This window comes from Marmota monax, unplaced genomic scaffold (assembly GCF_021218885.2).
Source record: "Marmota monax isolate L192 unplaced genomic scaffold, Marmota_monax_Labrador192_F-V1.1 WCK01_AAM20220418_F8-fsc00212, whole genome shotgun sequence".
NCBI lineage: Eukaryota > Metazoa > Chordata > Mammalia > Rodentia > Sciuridae > Marmota > Marmota monax.
In genome coordinates, this window is record NW_026692413.1 from 397176 (window position 1) to 420920 (window position 23745).

A 23745-nucleotide genomic window follows, 5' to 3' on the forward strand; every position below is an offset into this window, starting at 1 on the left:
GTACAATAAATAATAAAGGCAAACTTATATCAATTCTATCCAAATGCATATTTTCCATATATGTTTCAATGATTTTTAATGCCTTTCTTGCTTCAGGCGTTAACATTCGGGGTGAATTTGGATCTGATGGACCTTTTAGGATATCAAATAAAGGTCCCAACTCTCCTGTTGGTATACCTAAATAAGGCCTTATCCAATTTATGTCTCCTAATAACTTTTGAAAGTCATTAAGTGATTTGAGTTGATCTACTCGTATTTGAATTTTTGGTGGACGGACCATGGTTGAGGATAATAGAACTCCTAAATAATTAATTGGAAAATTTAATTGTACTTTATCTATTGCTATCTCTAGATTATAATTTTTTAATAAGTTTGTAAGTGTGGCATAACATTCTAGCAATGTGTTTTTATCTTTGTGTGCTAATAATACATCATCCATATAGTGAAATATTTGTAGTTCAGGATTTTGATTTCTAAGTGGCTGGATTACTTTGTTAACATAAATTTGACACATAGTTGGGCTGTTAGCCATCCCTTGAGGGAGTACTTTCCATTCATATCTCTGATCAGGACCTTCATGATTCAGTGCAGGGATAGTAAATGCAAAACGTGGACTATCCTCAGGATGAATTGGAATTGAAAAAAAACAATCTTTAATATCTATAACTAAAACATACCAGGTTTTTGGCAAAGCAGACAACTGAGGAATCCCTGATTGAGCAGGTCCCATAATAACCATCTCATTATTAATGGCTCTTAAATCTTGCAATAATCTCCATTTACCAGATTTCTTTTTGATGACAAAAATGGGAGTATTATGGGGAGATACAGAAGGTTGTATATGTCCTTCTGCTAATTGTTGTTTGACCAGGTCATGGGCTGCTTGTATCTTTTCTTTAGTCAGGGGCCACTGAGGAACCCACACTGGTCTTTCTGATTTCCAAGTAATTTTTATTGTCTCAGTGGCCCTTTCTGAATATCCAACCCATGTCTGTCTGTTCCTTGATCTATTTGTATTGGTGCTGCTATACCTTGTTCTTGTTTTTCTAATCTTTTTCCTTTCCTAAAACCTTGTCTAGTCATAATAGTGGGTGCATTTTGGTTGATGTTATTTGTTAATGTCAAACCTAATTGATCTGGGACATCTCGTCCCCATAAATTTACGGGAAGATGATCCAATACATATGGCTGTATAGTTCCTTCACATCCTTCAGGATCCTTCCAATCTAATACCATTGCACTTCTATGGGGATTAGTCGCCACTCCTAGGCCTCGAAGCGTTTGAGTGGCTTGTTGTAATGGCCAATGTTTTGGCCATTCTTGACGAGAGATGATGCTAAGGTCTGCCCCTGTATCCAGTAGCCCATTAAATTCATGTCCTTGAATATTTAGTTTTAGCATGGGGCGAGAATCTAAATTTAAAGAAAGCATAGCCCAATCTACACCTGTGGAGCCTAATCCCTTGGAACCTCTTTCTACAGTACGACTGGAAAATTTATCATGTAGGCTGGGTATTATTAGTAACTGTGCTATTCTATCTCCTGGTGAAATTACTGATATACCCTTTGGAGAACTGGCTATAATTTTTATTTCACCTTCATAATCGGGATCAATTACCCCAGGACTTATCATAAGTCCTTTTAGAGTAGAAGAGCTGCGTCCCAATAATAAGCCTACTGTTCCTTTGGGAAGAGGTCCTTTCACCCCTGTGGGAATGATTTGAACTCCCATCTCTGGAGTTAGTACTGCTCTGGCGGAGGCGCAGATGTCCAACCCTGCGCTCCCTCTGGTTTGTCTGATGAGGGATCTGATGGACAATGTGTCCTGGGCACTACCCTGATGGGGTTGCTGGGTTCCTCCAGTGCTCTGTATATTTGTGGTTTTGGGCCCCGGAGCATTGGGCCCCCCTGTCCATTTTTTGGCAATGGAGCCCGATGCCTTTCTCCACGATATCGTGGATAAATACCTGGTAATTGTTCGTTTTTTGATAATGGAGTACCCTCTATGGTGGTTTGAGAACGGCATTCATTAGCCCAATGTCTCCCTCTACGGCATCGTGGGCAAATACCTGGTATTCTACTCCTTTGATACTTAGTTTTGTTAAACCCTCCTCCAATGGGGCAATTCCTTTTAAAATGTCCTGTTTGTTCACAATTGTAGCATGTTCTTGGCCTGGCATCTAAAGCCTGTTTTACTGCAGCTGCCACAATTTGCCCTTGTTCATTAATGTCTCTGGCATCTAAAGCCTGTTTTACTGCAGCTGCCACGACTTGCTCTTGTTCATTAATGTCTCTACATAATTTAATATATGTGTTTAAATCTTCATGTTTCCATGGTCTAATGATATCTCTGCACCAACGATTCGCTTGCTCATAAGCCAGGTGTTTTAGTAATGACATTGCTTGTTCTGTATTCCCAAAAACTCTGGTAGCTGTTTGAATAAGCCTATCTACAAATTCAGCATAAGGTTCATTAGCTCCTTGTATTACCTTAGATAATTGACCTTGTAAACCTCCATGTCCTTGTAAAGTCTTCCATGCCTTAATTGCATCTGCAGCAATTTGTGCGTATACGCCAGGATCATATGCAATTTGTTGCTGCTGATCCTCATAAGGTCCCTTTCCTAACAACATATCTAGATTTCTCTGAGGATAACCAACTGCTGCATTTCGCCTAGCCGTCTCCTTGCAAAATTCCTCATTGGCAACCTTCCATAACAGGTATTGTCCTCCATTTAGCACAGCTTTACACATATTAGCCCAATCTGCTGGCGTCATGTTCAAGTTGTTAATGGATTCGACCATGCTTACAGTGAAGGGTGCTTGAGGACCATAGGTTGTTACAGTCTCTTTTAGCTGCTTCACTGTTTTGAAATTTAAAACTTGGTAAAATCGCTGCCCTCCTGCCTCAAATACAGGGCATGTTAATATTTGAGACCTTGTCTCAGGATCCCAACTATCAACTGCGGGGGTTGGGGGCCTCCCAGCATATGGAGGTGGCGGTGTTGGTTGGACACTTACGCCCTCTGGTGATAGAAAGGTGTTAGTAGCAGTCTCCTGTAGAGGTGGCGCTGTTGGTTGGACACTTACACCCTCTGGTGATAGAAAGGTGTTAGTAGCAGTCTCCTGTTGTAACTTTCCCCCTGATGGCTTTTTCTGTTTTACACTTTCTTTCTCTGTCTGACTAGCTTGAGAGGCCTTCTCTTTTACTTGAATCTTTTCCTCTGTCTGACTAACTTGAGAGACCTTCTCTTTTACTTGAATCATTATGTCTTCTCCTTCCTCTACCATTGTCTGAACTGAAGGCTTTGGACTAAGCAAACACGATATGAACGTCCACAATGGCAATGTGCCAACTGGCAGAGTCCCTGGGCTTTTCTTTTCTATTCTTTTTAAATCTTCACCATGATGGTTCCATTGTGATATATTTAACAACTCCTCCTTAAAAAGCCATGGGCTATATTTCTGTATTGTATCAACGTATGCCCTGACTGCTCTTGATTTTACTGGGATGCCTCCTTCCTCTAACAATTTACTTAACACTCTTTCAGTTTGTTTTTTACTAATTTCTGATCCCATATTTCTACTATTATACAACCCAACAAGATGACGCCAAACAAAACCGAGACAGAATGAAATAAAAAGGGAACAACAAAAAGTCATTATAGCCTTTCTATCCTCCTGACATGGGCATCCGTCCTTTCTCCCTATCTGTTCCTCAGACGTAAATAGTTTTTCCTCAGATGTGAGCGGTTTTTCTTCCGTCTCACTCATCTCCAGGGACAGGCAACTTAAAACAAAAGTGAAGCAAAATAAAAGAGGAATCTTAAAATGGCTACCCATCCTCTCGCCCTGCCCTCAGGGGCGAGCAGTTTCACTTACCCTCAGTCGCTCCCCGTGCGAGCCACCAAATGCCGCAGTCTGGCTGGGCACAATCAGGAGCTACTTGTCAAAAGAAACTAACTTTATTTTTAGAACCACACACGCCAAACAAAACAGCCTCTCAGGAAAAACCCTCAGAGCCTCAACTGCCACCACCGGCTTTCCACAAGCCTCTCTCTCCCACACAAGCTTCTCTCCACCTCCCACAATCCTCTTGCTCTTGAGGCCGATTGGCTGGGTCACGTGGGCGGAGCCAAAAAAGTCCCCCAATGAGCAGCTCCGTGGTCTGAAAGGGCAGGGAAACAGCCCAATGAGCATCACCGCAGAGGAGCCAATCAGCTAGATGTTGCTGGGGCCGAGGAGCCAATAAGCTAGATGTTGCTGGGGCCGCTGTGAGTCAATCATCAGGCAGCAGCTGGAAGTTTGCTGGCAGCTGGAAGTTTGCTGGGGCCCCTTTGGCTGTGGCTCTCAACACCTTTTTGCTTTTTTTTTTAATTTTGAGATGGGTTCTCACTATGTTGTTGAGGGCCTCACTAAGTTGCTGAGGCTGGCATGGAACTTGTGATCATTGTGCCTCAATCACCATGTTACTGGCATTATAGGCTTGCACCATCATGTCTGACATAAAAGCTTGTTTTTAGAGAAGGATGGTCATCTGCATAGATTCTTGGGAAATGGCAGTCTGTAATAGAGAAAGTGAATATTTATCTTTGTAGGAAAGAGTATATCCTGAGCACCTAACATTATATCAAAAATAGATATAGGTGTTATCAGGCCATTATGTAACTGTTAGGATCATTTGCCTCCTTAACTCTGACTCTGTAGTCACCAAGCAAACTTTTGAGAGAAATGTAGTTTCTTATAAAGTCTTTCTAAAAAATATATTAAATTTTCTTGATCTTCTTTAGATGTATTTTCTTATTATAAATTAACAAACATACATTCTGGTTTACCAAGCAGCCTCTCATAAATTGATTAGCATCCATCACATACCCTAACTTTAATGAACTGTGTCAAAAGATTAAACCAAGTTCCTTAACCTGTAGGCAGGATCTGACTCTCGAAGAACTTACTATAGAATAAGTTTCAAATACTTTAGCTTATGATACAAAGCCTTTCATAATTTGTTTGTGGCCTATTTTAATCCTTATTTTTTACTGATTTTTAAAAATAAATGACAGCAGAATGCATTACAATTCTTATTACATGTATACAGCAAAATTTTTCATATCTCTGGTATTTGTCATTACCTGGAATCCTCCTTTCGACCAAAGTGAAAATATTCACTAATCTCTAAATCCAATTTATATTACTGTTCTTATATAGTGTTTCAAATACCTCTTGTGTGCTACTTTGTAAATCCTCTTCAATCTCCTCTTTCAGATTCTGCTGTAATGACAAGTTCCAATCACTTTTCCACCAGTTTTGTGCAATTGCATCCTGATAATATGAACTTTGGTCTGTCCCATATCCTCCTCATTTTGTATTCCAGTGCTTCATTGACATGTGTGAGAAAATGTTGAGAACCTGCTTCTTAGTCAAAAAATGTATAGCCCTGAGTGTGGGGAAGTTAATGCCCATTGGTCTTTTAGGGAACAGACAGATGAAAATGGTGGGAACACAGGGTTAAGGGAATAATTCTATGAAATGAGCCCACTGTGCTGACCCCCAAATGCTTTCTTTGCCAAAAAGTAATTTACCTGCAGTCCTTCCAGGCTTAGGTGGACAGGATATATCACATTCCTCAGAAAACTACCTGTTATCTGCAAGGAAATGAAGGCAGGAAATAACATTGATAAGAGTAACACAAGTTTCTTTGAAGGGAAAGACTTTTGTGATCCTTTTCACATACTAGATCCTGGAAGATAAAGATAATTCCTCCTAACCATAAAACCTGTAACAATTATTAAGAATGCAATTAGAACTGCTCAGCATGGGCTAAGGTGACATAGAGTTGCCATGACAGTGGGAACTTGATGCCATTTTGTTGTCAGTCAAAAGTCAAGAGAGAGACCTGGGCAGGACTCTGGAAACTTCCCTGGAACCTCCAATAAAACTGGAGTGTAGGTCTGGGGATGTAGCTCAGTGGTAGAGCACTGATTACCATGCACAGGGCCCTAGGTTCAATCTCCAGCACTGAAAAACAACAACAACAACAACAACAACAACAAAAAACAAACAAACAAACAAACAAACAAAAAAACTGGAGTTCAGAAGAGGCACATTTTCTCTCTCCTCTCTGAAAACCCTTGTTTCTTCCTTGAGAGTTTTTCCTTTCCCTTTTCTTATCCCTTCAATAAACTCATTCCTTTTACTCTATGTGACATGTCAGAAATCTTTCTGACTTGATCACAAGAATCAGGGTTTTAAGAGGGAGTTTTCATGCTGCCTCAGTTTCTTGGAGGGCCCCAGTTCTGTAATAGGTCCACCCTTCATCAATGAGTGAAAGAAACCAATAAACAAATATTTCTTTCCTTTTGTCTCCTGAATGAAAAGTTCTAAAAGATGCATTTAATAAGGCTCCTCAGAAGTTCCACATGATTCCAATGAACTTGCCAAATGAAGTGTCTGTCTCAGATTCCATCTAGGGGGTAAGCCAGGCTAAGTACATGCTTTTTAAATTTCTATATTTCTCCTCAGGGCTATCTTCTCTCCTTTTGTTTTCTGCCTGGCAAACCTCCATTCATGCTTCAGGCACTACACGAATTTCCTCAGTTCTCTGTGACTTTCCCATAATCTCCTGCTCAAATTTAGTGACTCTCTTCTGCATTTTGTCACTGAGTTTTATTAAAGTACTATAAGACTTCACATTGCATTGTAATAATTTGTCTCTTTCCCCCATTAAATTATGATATCCTTGAAGATGGGAATTGCCACAGAGCATGGTGGTGCATACCTGTAATCTTAACTACTTGGGAGGATGAGGTAGGAGGACCACAAGTTCCAGGCCAGCATCAAAATGAAAAATAAGAAAGAGCTGGGGATGTAGTTCAGTGGTAGAGTGCGGCTGGGTTCAATCTCCAGTACTAGAAAGAAAAAAAAAAAAAGAAAAGAAAAAGGAAAAGACAGGGACTGTCTACTTCAACTCTGATCATTCATTCTTTCATTTATTGTTTCTTCATTTTTAAGGAGCATATACAGGCACCAGGTACTTTGGTATGCACTAATGGTATAATTATAAAAACAAACATCTCTGACCTCATCTCACACAACCTGGCACATAACAGATGTTTAATAAATCTTTGATAACTTCCTTGGTATCTTTTTAGCTCCCTTCTCTCCACCCCACCACCAAATTAATATACAATAATAATAACCACATGTAAATATATCTGATTGAAGTAATCAGAAAAAAATGGACATACTACTGACATTTCTAGAGAAAGCTCTAACTTACCAATTTAAAATTAATTTTGGTAATATACACATAAAGAAATTTGCTAGGCTGGGGTTGTGGCTCAGTGGTAGAGTACTCACCTAGAACATGCAAGGCCCTGGGTTCAATCCTCAGTACCACATAAATGTAAAATAAAGATATTTTGTCCACCTAAAACCAAAAATTAAATGTTTTTTTTTAAAAAGAAATTTGCTATTTTTATTTTTAACTGAACAGTTTGGTGGTATTAAGTACTTTCCCACAGATGTGTAACAATTACCACCATCCATATTCCAAACTCTGTTCATTTTAAAAAATTTAAACTCTGTACACATTAAACTGTAATTCCCCATTTCTTTCTGCCTCCAACTCCTAGTAATTACTTTTATACTTTTCTATATCTATGAGTTGGACTTATATAGGTGCCTCATATGAATAGAATCTTGCAGTATTTGTATTTTCATAGTTGATTTATTTGATATACTATAATGTCATTATGTTTCATCTATGTTGTATCATGTGTCAGTATTTCTTTCCTTATTAAGGATGAAAAATATTCTATTGTATTCATATACTACATTTTGTTTATGCACTCATCTGTACATAGACATTTGGGTTGCTTCCATCTTTTGTTTCTTGTGAATAATTGTATCTTATCACTGTAAATTGTACTAATAACTAATTATGTAAATATTTGCAGTATCCTATGATTGTCTGTTGAATCTCTCAGATATTATCTTTATTTTACTATTTTTTACTTCTTTTTATCGTTTTCTTTTCCTTTTTTTGGATTTTCCTAATTATTAAATATAGTCTATTAATGGAACATTGAAGGAATGCATTTCTTTTAATATTTTTAGTTGTAGATAGAAATAATGCCTTTATTTTGCTTATTTTTATGTGGTGCTAAGTATCAAAATCAGTGTCACACACATGGTTGGCAAGCACTCTACCAATGAGCTACAAACCTAGAACAGGAATGCATTTCTTAATGTATTATTGTTTCCATTTTTATCTAATATAGGTTTCAGAGGCCTGAAGTGGAGATGAGTATTCTAATTCATGATATTCTTTTCTATAGTTCAAATATTTCTTTAAGATTTCTTATGGAGGGGTTGGGGTGGTAGCTCAGTGGTAAAGCACTTGACGAGCATGTGTGAGGCCCTGGGTTTGATCCTCAGCACCACATAAAAATAAATAAATAAATAAAATTAAGATATTGTGTCCATCTACAACTAAAAAAAAGATTTTAAAAGATTGCTTATGGAAATCTGGGTGTGGTGAAAAATGCCTGTCATCCCAGCAGTTTGAGGAATGTGAATTCATAGCTAGCCTCAGCAATATAATGAGGCTTTATGCAGCTTAATGAGACCCTGTCTCTAAATAAAATATAAATATAAAAATATAAAAAATAAAAATATAAATAAAAAATAAAATAAATAAAAAAAAATAAAAAATATAAAAAAGGAGTCTCTCAGTGGTTGAGTGCCCCTGGGTTCAATACACAGTACCAAAAAATGCTTACAGATCATAAATTAATAAACAAATAGTATGTTGTTGTCTACAAGGTAACACTCTTAAGACAACAATGCATGCTACATTCATGTGTTAAAATATCACACTGAACTACATTAATATATATAGTTAATACATGTAAAACAAAAAATATTAACAATTATATAATTTGATTTTTAAAAAGATATACACATCTTAGAATGCTTAAAAAGTCAGAATTACATTAATCATTATAGTCATACCTCCAACAGTATTGCTAAAATCACCTAACAGCTAATGCCAAAAAAAAAAAATGTTTTTGAGTGGAAATGCTCATTGATTTTAATTTCATAGCCAAAAAATAATAGAAATGTTATTTTTAGCAAAGTTTTTTTTTAAATCTTTCAAATCTGTTTTTAACAAGACATTTGAATCTGTTTTTAAGGTTAGTTTAGCAAAAGATGCTTGAGATACACTTTAATTTCAAGATATTTTCACCTATTTAAGGCACTTAGAGTATAGAGAAAATGACTTGGATTACTGACCATTTATAGAACATTTCAGAGTGGGATATGTTACCATAGTAACAAAACAACTTTTAAAGTGAGCAATGTATGTCAAAATCAGAAAAACTGCCCCATACTTTTACTATTAGGATAAACACAAGTTATCTGGTAGTCCTGACTCATTCATTGAAATCAGTCTTAAAAATTTGGGGCTGGGGATGTGGCTCAAGTGGTAGCGCGCTTGCCTGGCATGCTTGTGGCCCGGGTTCGATCCTCAGCACCACATACAAACAAAGATGTTGTGTCCGCCAAAAACTAAAAAAAATAAATATTAAAAATTCTGACTCTCTCTAAAAAAAAAAAAATCTACCAGAAAGCCTGAAAAACTGAATTCAAGAGTTCCCCAAACATATAAAATAATGCAAGGAATACAATTTTGTTTTAAACATCATGTAGCTAGAAAAAAATGAATTTTTATGGAACTGTGGATTGAAAACAGGGGTGCTCTACCACTTTGTCACATCACCAGCCCTTTTAATTTTGAGACAGGATCTCACTAAGTTTTCGCAGCTGGTCTCAAAATTGTGATCTTCTTGCCTCAGCCTTCTGAGTTCATGGGATTACAGATGTGCACTGCTGAACCTTGGTTAAATAATTTATACTGTTAGAAAATAATAGAAAGTTTCTTTGAGAAATATTAAAGGATTTATTTTATTATTTTCAGGATTTTAAAAATAGCTTCTATTTTTTAAAAATTAGCATGTGCATTACAGGAAAAAAAACAACAAAGAACAAAGTCATCCAGGTATTAAAGAATTTAAAAAACAAACTTCTAAGGCTCAGAAATTTGGAATATATTAGTATCTAAAGATGGAAGTGCTAATGAAAAACTTTAAGTCATTTCAATCCTCTTTCTCTTCTGTTAACAAACTTTTTAATTCTCTCTTTTCTTTTCCTAAATATTGTAGTAAATTTTGAGGCATGCTCTCACATGAGCTGTTCAATGTAGTCATATAGCCTACAAAACTCTTTACAAGTCTGGCTCCATCTCACCTGTCTAGCATTATCCCCTTACAGCTACTTCCTCCATCAACACTGTTCACTTATTCTCCATTCCACATTTCCCAAACACTTAGAGAACTTTACTAGCTGTATATATTTGCTTATATTATTTTCCTTCTCAGTCTGAGAAACATCCTTCAAAAGACAGCACAGCCCAGCACAGTGGCACAAACTTGTAATCCCAATGGCTTGGAAGGCTGAGGTAGGAGGATAACAAGTTCATGAGTCAGCCTCAGCAATTTAGTGAGACCCTAAGCAAATCAGTGAGAACCTGTCTCTAAATAAAATATACAAAAGGCATGGGGGCTGGGAGTGTAGCTCAGTGGAAGAGCACTTGCCTAGCATGTGTGTGACACTGGGTTTGATTTCTTAGTAGCTCATATAAATAAATAAAATAAAGGTCCATCAACAACTAAAAGTAATTTTTTTTAAAAAGGGTTGGGGATGTGGCTCAGTGGTTAAGTGCTTCTGGATTCAATTCTCAGCATCAAAAAAAGAAAAAAAAGAAGCTCAAATTTCACTTATGCTGTCAAAATTTCCCTAACTCTAGTGCTGAAATGCACTTGTTAATTGTTTAAGCTTGAACAAATTACTCTATAAGTTAAACAACTTCTGTTATTAAGACAGGTGCTTAGTTGAGTTTTAGTTTTTTCAAGTTATAAAATGGGATAATCAAAAGTAGTTTAACGGGTTGTTTCAAAAAGTGAATAAAATGACCAGCACACACATTGTCTAGAACATTATTCCCTTCAAAATAATAGTTCTTATTAGTAGATATCATAATTCATTGGGTGTAGTCAGTCTTCAATGCTCTTCTAACACATTGTGTATATCTCTATTATAGTACTTATCCTCTATCATGATTTTTCTTTACTTTCTTTTACTTTTTCAGTATTGGGGATTAAACTCAGGGTGCTGTACCACAAAGCTATATCTTTAGCCCTTTTATTTTTTATTTTGAGATGGGGAGGGTCTCACTATGTTACCCAGGCTGATCTTGAACTTCTAATTCGTCTGCCTCAGACTCCTGCATAGCTGGAATTATAAGCATGCACTACTGTACACAGCAAGAACTCTTTTTATTATTTGTCAATATTTTCCAGATATTATGTAATAAAACTTACATGCTATTTATTCTTATAACTTCTGCACTTTCCAGTTCATTATGTTTATGTGTTTAAGTATTGTTTTTAAATTTATGAACAACAGAAATATTTTTCTTATAGTTCTGGAGTATGGGAAATCTAAAATCAAGATGCCTGAATATTTAATGATTGGTGTGAACTCTCTTTCATAGATATGGCTTCTTCTCAATGTTTCCTCAAATGGTAGATAGAAAGGGTAAACAAGCTACTGCAGGCTTCTTTTATGAGAGCACTTACATGTAAAGAATTTCAGTGTATTAAATATATATGTATACATTTATAAATGAAATTTAGAAACAGTGATCAGAAAACAACAGTCTAAGAAGTAAACAGAAACAATAAGACAGCCAGATAGAAATCCCAGAGATGAAGAATACAGTGACTGAACTGAAAAATTCTGTAGAGTTTCAGCAACAAACTCTACCAAGCAGAAGAAAAATATCAATGGGCTAGACTATATATGAATCTTAAATTACACAGTCAGAGGTAAATAAAAAAACATAAAAGAATGAAAAAATGAAGAAATATACTGGCAACTATGGGCAATCATTAAGATACCACATATTTGTATAATAGAATTTACATAAGAACAAGAAGGAGAAAAAAAGGTCAGAAAGTTAATGTATATAAATTATAGCTGAAAAAACCCCTAATCTGAGAATAGATGCCAGTACTTAGGTCTGGGAAGCACAAAGGTCTTGTGCTATTTAAATAGCCCATGTTCAGATCTCACTTTCTAAAAGCTTTGACAGCTCTAATAGCTACCTTTGATAGATTTAATAACATGTTGTTTTTTACATGAAAAATATAATACAGACTTGTAAAATAAGTTTACATTAGAACTTTTCACAATGAATATACAAAAGAGTTGAATCTATTCAAAAGCAAACGTTGAAATTTTGCTTCATTACTCCTGTGTTCTTATCCCACTGAACTGTATCAACAAGTCTACCAGGCTCAAATATGTTTTACAATGAGACAATGAGATCCAAGTAAGGAGGTGGGGGAAGGAGAAAGGTGAGAGAGAGAGAGGGGGACTGAATGACTATTATGTATATAACTAGATTTTACTCAATGTCTTAAATGGCATTTCAAAGAATAACTAAGTTTATGAGACCTCAAGATTATTGTAAAATGTTAAAGTCTGAGAACATAAAGGATGCTTTGCTTTATGACTATTTTGTCATAAGGTATGTAAAATAACATAACATTCTTCTTGTGAAAGTATGATAGCACTATTCTTGAAGGACAGAAAGAAATTGTCTTCTATGGTAAATAGTCAGAGAGAAAATTAAAGATTCATAGATACAGGGTTTGGTGTTTGCTTTTAAATAGAGGAGCAAAGGACACCAGTTGAGACTATTTTGGGGTGTCATTTAGTATTTCATTTCAGGAAACATTTCTTGAAAGATGGGAATTTGAAGTGAACCTTTGGCAGTTTAAGGGATGTAATTTTATACAGAATGATGAATGAGATCCTGGGTGAATATCAGAGCTTATTGGAGCAATGATGTATATCAGTGTAAAAATTAACCCTTTCCATGCTGTATATGTACTTAAAAAATTCCTTTGATTTGAGAAACAGGGATTATTACAAATAAAGCCTGTTAAACATACAGTTTTTATATGCAAGAGATAATCTGGGTTAGTAAAATATATGGTCATTCCAGGATTTGTGGGGAGAAGGAATGAGTGAGAAAATAAGAGAACATCCTGATGTAGTTAAGAATGTTAATTGGATGTTCAAAGGAAATTGAAAAATTGAGAAATTTAGGACAGATTCCAAATGAGAAATGAGTAAGCAAAAACCTCTCTAAGGTTAGAAGTGAGCAAAAGCTTAGCAGACTCAGAATAATTAAACCTAGAGGATCATTGTACCTACATTGGGACAGCTGACTACAAAACAAGAGGAAAAAATCACTTCCTCACTGTTCATGAGACTACAGTTATACTGGAAGTAGAAGAGAAGTGGAGGTAGAAAAAGAAACTAGTAGAGGAACTGGAGGCAGATGGATTGCATAGTTATACCTGACTAGGATTGATGGAGCTGAAGAACCAAGTGTGTGAAGGAATAAGAGTAGAACATGAAAAATTGATTCAAGTTCTGAAAAACAAACCTGAAGAATTTAGACTGTTGTGGAATGTGATGGGGGATTACAAAAGGCTTAACATAAGTGAGTAGTGTTGTAAAAATGGCTTCTGAGCATTAAAATCTTGGTCACAACATTTGGAATTATTCAAAAGTACAAGATTTAAAGAAACCAGTGAATATAATATTGCATTACTCTAGTCAGGAGATTATTAAAACCCAGATTATTAAAACATTTGGTTATGGAAATAGAAAGGAAAACTAAGGACTAAGACTAAGGACTGAGGAAATCAAGATAAATCTGAGGTTTTTATACTTGAAGTGTTGCCTGTGGTGGTAAATTTCACACCTATCATTGTTACAGAGCTGGAGCTTTCTGGGAAGCTGAGACAGTGTGAAGAACTCGCTTCAAATCCTGATTCTTGTGATCAAGTCAGAAAGATTTCAGATACATTGCTCATAAGAACAGGCATGACTTTATTGAAGGGATAGGAAAAAGGAAAGGGGGCACTGTAAAGAAGAGAGTTGGTTCTCTCAGAGAGGAGAGATACAATGTGGCTCTCCTGCATTTAAGTTTTATTGGGGATCACAAGGAAGTTTGCAAAGACTCCAACCCAGGTTTATCTCTTGACTTTTGACTGACAGCAAGATGACATCAGACTTAGAAGTCCCAATGCCATGACAACTGTATGCCACCTTGGCCCATTATAACTGGATTCTTAATAATTTTTATAAGTCTTATGATTAGGAGGAATTATCCTGATATTCTGGGATCTTTAGTCTGTGTAAAGGGTCACAAAAGTAACTCCCTTCAAAGTAACTGTGTTCCTCTTATCAATGTTATTTCCTTGCAGATAACAAGTAGTTTGCTGAGGAATGTGACAGGACAGACAGGACAGACAGGACTGCAGGTAAATTGCTTTTTGGCAAAAGAAGTATGTGGGATTCAGCACAGTGGGGCCATTTTGTAGGATTATTCTCTTGACCTTGTGTTCCCACTGCCCTCATCTTTCTATCCCCTAACATCATGATAGAAATAAAAATTTCAGAGGTGGCTAAACACTCATTAAGAATTGTTCTTGCTATGTTAAAATTGAAATTGCAGCTACATGCACAGAAGGGAGGAAATGAAAACTTAGGAAAATGCAAATGAGTGTCAGATCAAAGCCAGGAAAGGCCATATCATTTTCTTTTAATGAATTATTGAAAGAGATAATCATGGATTAGTATCATTTATTTCTGGTTAAACTTCCTTGAAAAAAATTGTACCAAAATAGTGTGAGCATTTTGTTGTAAAACTCTAGTGTCACAAAATATTCTTAATATTTGAATCTGAAATGAAGTGACAGAAACTTAAATTTAGAATTCTTATATTACAATCACTTTCTGAGATTCTGAAGTAATCATTTTTGTAGTTAATATAATAATATTGATCTTACAATTAGATTTTCATAGTTACAGCTATATATTTACAACACCTGTCTGTCTTTGTTTTGTTTTGTTTTTTTATTTGACATTTTTGAGTTTTCTTCTTGGAAACAAATTTTGTATGTATCCTGGGTAGGAGCTGAAGCTCTCTCTAAATAATCTCATATGTGGAATTTTATAAGTATTTTCCTGGCATAATGTTTGATCTTTATACTCAGGCCTATGTCAATATTGAAAGCATAATTTGAAGTAAATATGAAACCAGGAAAACCAGGCATAAATTTTAGAGTTCTCTCCTGCTAAGAAAGAATGTTGAGATGTAAGGGACAGATTACTTGAAATTAGAACTAATAAAAATTTGTGACATATGGTTCCTACGCTACATACAAAATCTTTTGTTCAGATAGGTCCTAAACCATACAGTAATATGTTTTATTTAAGTTATGCCTGTTAGGGCTATTGTGCTAAGAATAATTTTTTTATGTGCTGAGAATATAATCTAGGGATGTTTTATCACTGAGCTAATTTCTCAAGTTTTTTTTTTATATAGGATCTAAGTTGCTGAGAGTCCCACTACTTTGCTGAGGCTGGCTTTGAACTTGCAGTAACTCCTGTCTCAGCCTCCTGAGCCACTGGAATTATAGATGCATGCCACTGTGCCTGCCTAAAACTAAAATTTTAAGAGAAAAGGTTGATTCATCTTTCTAACTTTTTAAAAAAGAATAAAAATCATAACCCATAACCACTTCACAAATTTTTTGCTATGTAGATACTTTTTTTAATTGGGTTACCCCACTAAAGGGAAAACTAATGTTTCTCAGAGTATTTAGAAATATTGCTCTAGGAAACAAAAAAGGGTAAAAAAAAGAACTCTCACTTGTCACTAAGTTTAAAAAATGTGACTTGAGAAAGCTAAAGAATTATATAGATATGCAAATATGGTAGTCCTAGTCCAAAGAAGAAGAAAATGACAAATTAAATTGAAGCTTATTTGATAGAAATTAAGTTCTTGAGAAAGGAATCCCAGGGTACATTCTTTGTTGTCAGTCAGTAAATAAAGACATAATTTCAAGAATTTTCTTAACATCCTTAGTGAGAAACTGTTAAATGGGACTTAGAAGTAGGTGTGCCTACACATTTAGGCTATAATTTGAGGTTGGGGAAAGTTTCTCTGTCCAAGACAATATAAATTGACTTGAGAACCATCATGCATTCTTTGGATATAGTATTTGGCTTAAGCTTGATTCTTTTTGTTAAAACTATGGATCTTTTCAAAATCATAAGCATCTGCAGAGACTTTAAGCTAGTATTGGTCATTGTGAATGACTTTTGTAAGCCACTATGTTCATTTACACCTCAGAGAATAATTGAATTTGGCTGTGGTTATGGTAAAAGTAAGGATATTTAGTTCTGGTGTGCTTTCAGAGTGGGGGAAAAAGGAGGGGATGTGAGTGAGAAAATGTACAAAGAATTGTAAGATTAGATCCCAATCAGACTAGAGGAGGAAAAAATCATTATTGGGCAGCAGCATGCACAGAGGTACAGAGGATGGACATAGTTTAGAACACTTAGAGTAATAAAGCACTTACAGATAGGTAGAATATAGTGTGCAAAGCAGGGAGTGATGGGGAGATGATTCTGGTGAAATAAGCAGGATTATCCTGAGGATAATAAAATTCCATTAAAAATGTTAAGATGGAGCCTGGAATGTTTACTTTTCCATTTTGGATGGGGTATTTACAGCAGCAAAGATGACAGATTAGAAGGAAGAAAAATGGAGGAGATTATTGAAACTGGCCAGAGGACAGATGATGAATCAAGGCAGTTGCAGCAGGCACTTGGAGAGAGATGCCCAAGAAACTGCAGGGTTGTTTTTTTTTTTTCATGTTTTTGCATAATGTTAATTCTGACATAAGTTGTTTGGGGACCTTTCCTTCTTTTTATCTTGCTTTCTTTTTTGTGGCACTGAGGATTGAACCCAGTGGTACTTTACCATTATACTACATCCCAAGCTCTTCCTTCTTTATTGTTTATTTTGAGACAGCCTCTTTTAAGTTGCCAGGCTGGCCTCAAACTTTTGTCTCAGTCTCCCAAGCAGCTGTGATTATAGGTGTGAACCATTGTGCCTGGATGATTTTGTGTTTTGACTTTGTATACTGTTGTTCTGATGAATTCACTTATTAGTTCTTATACATTCTGATGGAGTGTTTATGGTATCCTACATGTAATATCATATCATATGAACAGACAAAATTTTTTCTTTTCCTTCTAATATGATATGCCTTTTATTTCTTTTTCTTGCCTAATTGCTCTGGCTAGGAATTCCATTACTATGTTCAATAGAAGTGGTAAGAGCATGCATCCTTACCTTGTTTGTGATTCTAGAGGAAATGATTTTATATTGAGTATGATATTAGCTGTGGACTTTTCATCAATGGTCTTTGTTTTTTGAGGTAATTTTTTTGCATTCCTAGTTTGTTGAGTTGGATGATGATGATGATGATGACGACGATGATGATGATGATGAAAGTAAGGGGAATTTTTTGTCTTTGGTTTTGAAATTTTAATAAAAGTAAAAAATGAATGCAAATTGAACACAATGTTGTAAAAACATGAATCTCTTTAGATTTACAAATATGCTATAATACCAATTTTCTTCATGCTATCTTATGTTTTTGTGAAGTCAAATCACTTAGGTTCAATATATCTGCTATTGGCAGAACTTTACAGATTCATATTTTTGGCTACATAATTTCTTTTTAAAAATATTTTGTTTATTTAGTTGTACCCAATACCTTTATTTTATTTTTATGTGGTGCTGAGGTTTGAACCTAGTGACTCGCGCATGCTAGGCAAGAATCTACCTCTGAGCTGAAACCCTAGCCCTTCTAAAATATAGTTTTTTTTAAAAAAATATTTATTTATGTATATTTTTAGTTTTAGGTGGATACATTAGTTTGTTTTTATGTGGTGCCGAGGATCGAACCTAGTGCCTCATGCATGCTAGGCGTGCACTCTACCACTGAGCCACTACTCCAGCCCCTAAAATATAAATTTATTGTCAGTTTAAGAGAATAAATGTTTGTTGTTTGTGCATGATCAAGTGTTTTTATCTAGTAACTTTGGTTTGCATAGAATGTAGACATCTTCATTGGAAAATGTTTTTCCATAACTAATCATTCGTTTTCATTTTCAGAATGTGTGTAAGTGATCGTTCAAAATTTCAGAATGATCTATTTTCTTTAAAAAAAACCCTATAAAACTCATTATCTCCGGAAACCTAGAATTTACTCAGGATGTTGAATCTTTTCATATTTTTTTTTCTGCATCTATTGAGATTATCATGTGTTTTTGTCCTATACCCTGTTAGTGTTATGTATTACATTGGTTGATTGTGAGATTTTTTAATAAGTTGAAATCTACTTGCATTCCAAGAATTAATACACTTGACTTTTGTGTATAATCCTTTTAAGGTACAGTTGAATTTAGTTTATATTTTATTGAGGATATTTATGTTGATATTCATGAAGGATATTGGTTTGTGGTTTGCTTGTATTGTTATTTATGGCTTTGATATCAGGGCAATCTTGGCTTCATAGAATTAGGATGGACACATATAGCTTCCCTTTAGTTTTTAAGAAGAATTTCAAGAAAATTTATTTTAATTTTTTCTTAAATATTTAGTAGAATATTCTAGTGAATTTATTTGGTCCTGGTCTTTTCTTTGTTGGAAAGTTTTTTTTTTTTTTTCTCTAGCATATTTTTGTTTCTTTTGTTGTTGTTGTTGTTGTTACTAGTAATTGAACCCAGGAGATACCCACTGATCCACATTCCCAGTTATTTTTATGTTTAATTTTGAGAGAGTCTCATTAAGTTGCTGAGGCTGACCTCAAACATACAATCTTCCTGCCTCGGCCTCTCCAGTCACCAGAATTACATGTGTACACCACTATATCGAACTGTTGGGAAGTTTTTGATTACTGATTCAATCTTTTTAGTAATTTTATTCAGATTTTCTATTTCTTCATGTTTTAGTGTTGGTATATTATGTGCTTCTAGGAATTTATCCATGTCTTCTATGTTATACAACGTTTTGGCCTGCAATTATCCTTTTGATTTCTGTGACATCAGTTGTAATGCAACCGTATTTATTATTTTAGTTGGATTCTTTAACTTTGTTTTTCTTCCTTTTCCTATGTGGTCCTGGGGATTGAATCCTGGGGTATGCTACAATTAAGGTACATATCAAATCCTTTTTAATTTTTTTTAAAATTTGAGGCAGTCTCATTAAGTTACCCAGACTAGCTGCAAACTTGTGATCCTCCTGCCTCAGCCAGGTAACTCCTCCTTATTTTTTTCTTACTTAATCCAGTTAAGCATTTGTGAGTGCTGTTGATCTTTTCAGAAAACCATCTTTAGTTTTGTTCTTATTTTCTATTGTTTCTCTATTATCTATGTATCTCATATCTGCTATACTCATTATTTTATTTTTTTCCACTGTGAGTTTAGTTTTTTTGTTTTTCTAGTTTCTTGAAAGGTAAATTTAAATCATTGTTTTGAAATATTTATTCTTTTTAATGTATGAAATTACAGATATAAATTTACTTCTTCACATTGATTTTACTACATCCCATACATTTTGGTATATTATGTTTTTATTTTCATTTGACTCAAATTTTAAAAAATTTTCTATGTGACTTGTTTGAACTGTACTAGTGTGTTGTTCAATGTCCCCAGATTTACTTCAAATATTCTAGGTTTTCCTTTTGCTATTCATGTCTAATAATTTCATTGTAATCAGAAAATATATTTTGTATGATTTCAGTGTTCCTGAAATTTCTAAGACTTGTTTTGCAGCCTAACATATAGTAAATCCTGAAGAGTATTCCATGTGCACTAGAGAAGAAGATATATTTGTCTTTTTTATGTAAATAAAAAATCAACTGATATTTCATCTAATTCCAATTAGAATGGCAATTATCAAGGATGCCAACAATAGCCAGGCTCAGCGGCCCATTCTTATAACCCTTTTTCCAAAAGGAGCCGTCAATTGGCTTGGTGTATCTTCCTCCCTTCTGCTTGTCATGATCGTCCAGCTAAAATTTGGGGGCCAACAGAGGTGAGGCAAAGAACCTCACCCCCCCCGCTGGTACAAAGACCTCTCCACAGGTGTGGCTGTATACTGGACCGGTAGTCAGTGACGGGTAAGATCCAATTGCAATGGTACTATTGGACAACCTAAGGCAGGCACGGTCCCTAAGCCACATGCTTGTTGTTTAAACAGAGAGGGGGAGATGTTGAGAGCCACAGCCGAAGGGGCCCCAGCAAACTTCCAGCTGCCAGCAAACTTCCAGCTGCCGGCTGATGATTGGCTCACAGCGGCCCCAGCAACATCTAGCTGATTGGCTCCTCTGCGTGATGCTCATTGGGCTGTTTCCCTGCCCTTTCAGACCACGGAGCTGCTCATTGGGGGACTTTTTTGGCTCCGCCCACGTGACCCAGCCAATCGGCCTCAAGAGCAGGAGGATTGTGGGAGGTGGAGAGAAGCTTGTGTGGGAGAGAGAGGCTTGTGGAAAGCCGGTGGTGGCAGTTGAGGCTCTGAGGGTTTTTCCTGAGAGGCTGTTTTGTTTGGCGTGTGTGGTTCTAAAAATAAAGTTAGTTTCTTTTGACAAGTGGCTCCTGATTGTGCCCAGCCAGACTGCGGCAGAGAGCCTACATTTTGGGAGCAAATTTTTGCCACACACATCAGATAAAGCACTAATCTCCAGGATATATAGGAATTTTCAATAGTGAAAACTGCAGGTGTCTGTTGTGGTGTTGGGGACTACTGGGGTCTTCCTGAATACCTTTTACACAGGGAAACATGCCCCCAGGTTTGCAGCTGATACAAAAAGGAGATGGTATTGTAAGGCAAGACATTTTCTTCCTTTCTATACAAAGGCAACCTGACTTCCTATGATCTGTAAGATTTCTATTGTTGCTTTGCTGTTCTCTGGGGTTCTTAACTCAGCATTTGTTTAAACTGTGGTTATTTTATGTTTTGTGTTTTTTGTAGAACACTAGAAACTTCTAGTTGGATACCTTCACAAGAGGTATGTTTTTTTAAAAAGCAGAGTAACAGAGTAGCTAGATAAATAGGGAAATGTAATTTAGAGAGCAGCTTTCAAAGATGAGAATTATTATAGTTCCAGAGTGATTATAGGAATGACCACTGGAGATAGATACATTGATGAGAAAGTAAATATAGCAAATAATTTCTAGAGTAAAGTCCTGAAGAATTAAGAGGTATGCAAGTATAGTGCTATATACTACAACTGACCTTAGGAAAGAGGAGGATTTTTTAATAAAAATACTAATACTTATTTGAAATATACTTTGTGACAGAATTAATTCAAAGTGTTACTAACTAATTTCATCCTCATGGCACCCCCATTAGAAAATAACTATTTTTATTACATTTTTTATGATAATACCAAGAAACTGAGATAAGTGCTCCATACACCTTGGACGCAGATAAATCTAAAAGTGGATATATACAGATAAAATTGCAGACAGTATGGTAGATTAATTAAAAATTAATATTTTCAGACAGTATGGTAGAAAATTACATTGTTCTCCTCTGCTTGTTTCAATATTCTCAATTAAATAAAATATAAAGTGATAAGCAAGATTGAAGACAAGAAAGAAGTTTTGGAATTTTGAGGAGAGATGAGAAGATAATGAATACTTGTCTCAGAGAGTAGAAAATAAGATCATGATGAATAAATAAAAACAGAATTTTCAAGAGTGGAAACAACCATAGTTTTAAAGTTAGATAGTCAGCATGGTTCTGTGATGATTTTCACCTATATTCTGCTGTTTAATTCAGGTGTATAATAGGTGGCAAGGCATGTTTATGTAAATTTAGTTTTTCACAAGGTGATTATGACAGAAGAAAAATAAGGTCAAGGAGTGTATGCAAGAAAATGGTTATATAGTGATGGACTGCTATGTTTTGCATCTGAAACATACCCTGAAGCCTCATCTGTTGAAGGTTTGCTTGGTTCCCCACTACAGAATTGGTCATTGGTAGGGCCTTTGGAAGATGGTTCATGATGAGAAATCTAACCTCATCAACGAACTAATTCATTGACCGATTCATAATTTAATGGGCTACTGGGAGGTGGTAGTACTCAGGAGGGAGGGCCCCATTGGAGGAAGTAGGTTCTTGAGGACAAATCCTTGAAGCCTATGTTTTATCCCCAGATCCTTCATCCTCTCTCTTTCACTCTGCTTCCTGGTTGCATGAGGTGAGCAGCTCTTATCCATCAAATATACCACACCATGATGCTCTACCTCATCAGGGATCTAGAAACATTGGGGCTAAAAACCAAGGAATGAAATTTCTAAAATAGTAGACCAAAATGTTTCCTCTTTTAAGTTTTTTTTCCAGGAATTTTGTCACAACAATGGAAACCTGACATGGGCCCTGAAATCTATCTGGATAACGAAGAAAATAAGGACATGTAGTTGATAAAGAGTGAAAACGTCCTTAGATAAAGGGCTAAAGATCTTGCTAGATTTGGAAAGAACATAAATCTAGCTCTTATCACATCTGTAATACATTATTCAAATACAATTCTCCCATCTCACTTTCATTTCTGGCATCATCCCAATAGATATTGCATACCAAAATGGGTGTGAGGCAGATTGTTATATGCAAAATTTTAAAGTCAAAGTTGCCCACCTATTGAATTTTCTGACTTTAAAGTTTATAAAAGGGGAAAGAGGAGAAGGCGGAGAAATTATGAGGTGATTTGTTTTGGAAAGAGTTTCTCCACTGCTGTGAGTTCTCATATACCCTTAAAGGATGAGAGGCAAGAAAGTTCTTCCTCTTCTAATAAAAAATTAATGGTAGGATTTTCATGGAATAACATAGCTTGAAATGTTTTCTCTACAGTTAGGAGAACACAGAGGACTAATGCTAGCCTTACACATGAGAAAGGTAAAGTAGGCTATAAAAGCAGGATTGAGGTAAAAAGTATTGCAATTTGGACAAGTGATGCTTGAGCATTTTATGGGGACTAGATGTGGACCACATGAAATAATTAGCAGGAGGTCATTCTGGGTACCTTTGACAGGGTTACTTAGAGGGATGATGATGAGGATTTCAGCAGCAAGACCTAGAGGTGAATGCTAGATTCATATGAACTAAAGAAGGAGTCACCAGTGACCCATGAGAGTAGACACACCTATCTCCTAATCAAGAGAATCACAGGAGAGTTGTTCTAAAGTACCCCAAACAACAGTTAGTCCCACCATTGTGTATATCCACAATAAAGTAATTAAACTAAGTAACTATAGGTAAAATGGCAGAAAGATCATGGAAGGGAGCAGAGCTTGGGGGGAGAGGTTAGGAAGAAGAGGTACTGGGGACTCAATTAGAACAAGGTATATTCTATGGTTTTATAATTATGTAAAAATGGATTATATTGTCATGTATAACTAAGAAGAACCAATAAAAATGAAAGATAGTTAGTTTTAAATATCATTTGTACACAGAGAATATAGAACCAGTCTAGAACAGAACCATTCCAATGAGACTATCCCATACTTATACCCACCAAAGGTGGGAGTAGTGGGTAAATGCAAAGCAAAAAAAAAAAAAAAAAAAAGAAAAAGAAAAGAAATACAAAGAAATAAATCAACCATACTTTCCTGCCATTAAAGTAAGTTCAAATTGGGGAAGGGTTTATTTGAATAATAATTAAACTTCAGAGTTTTA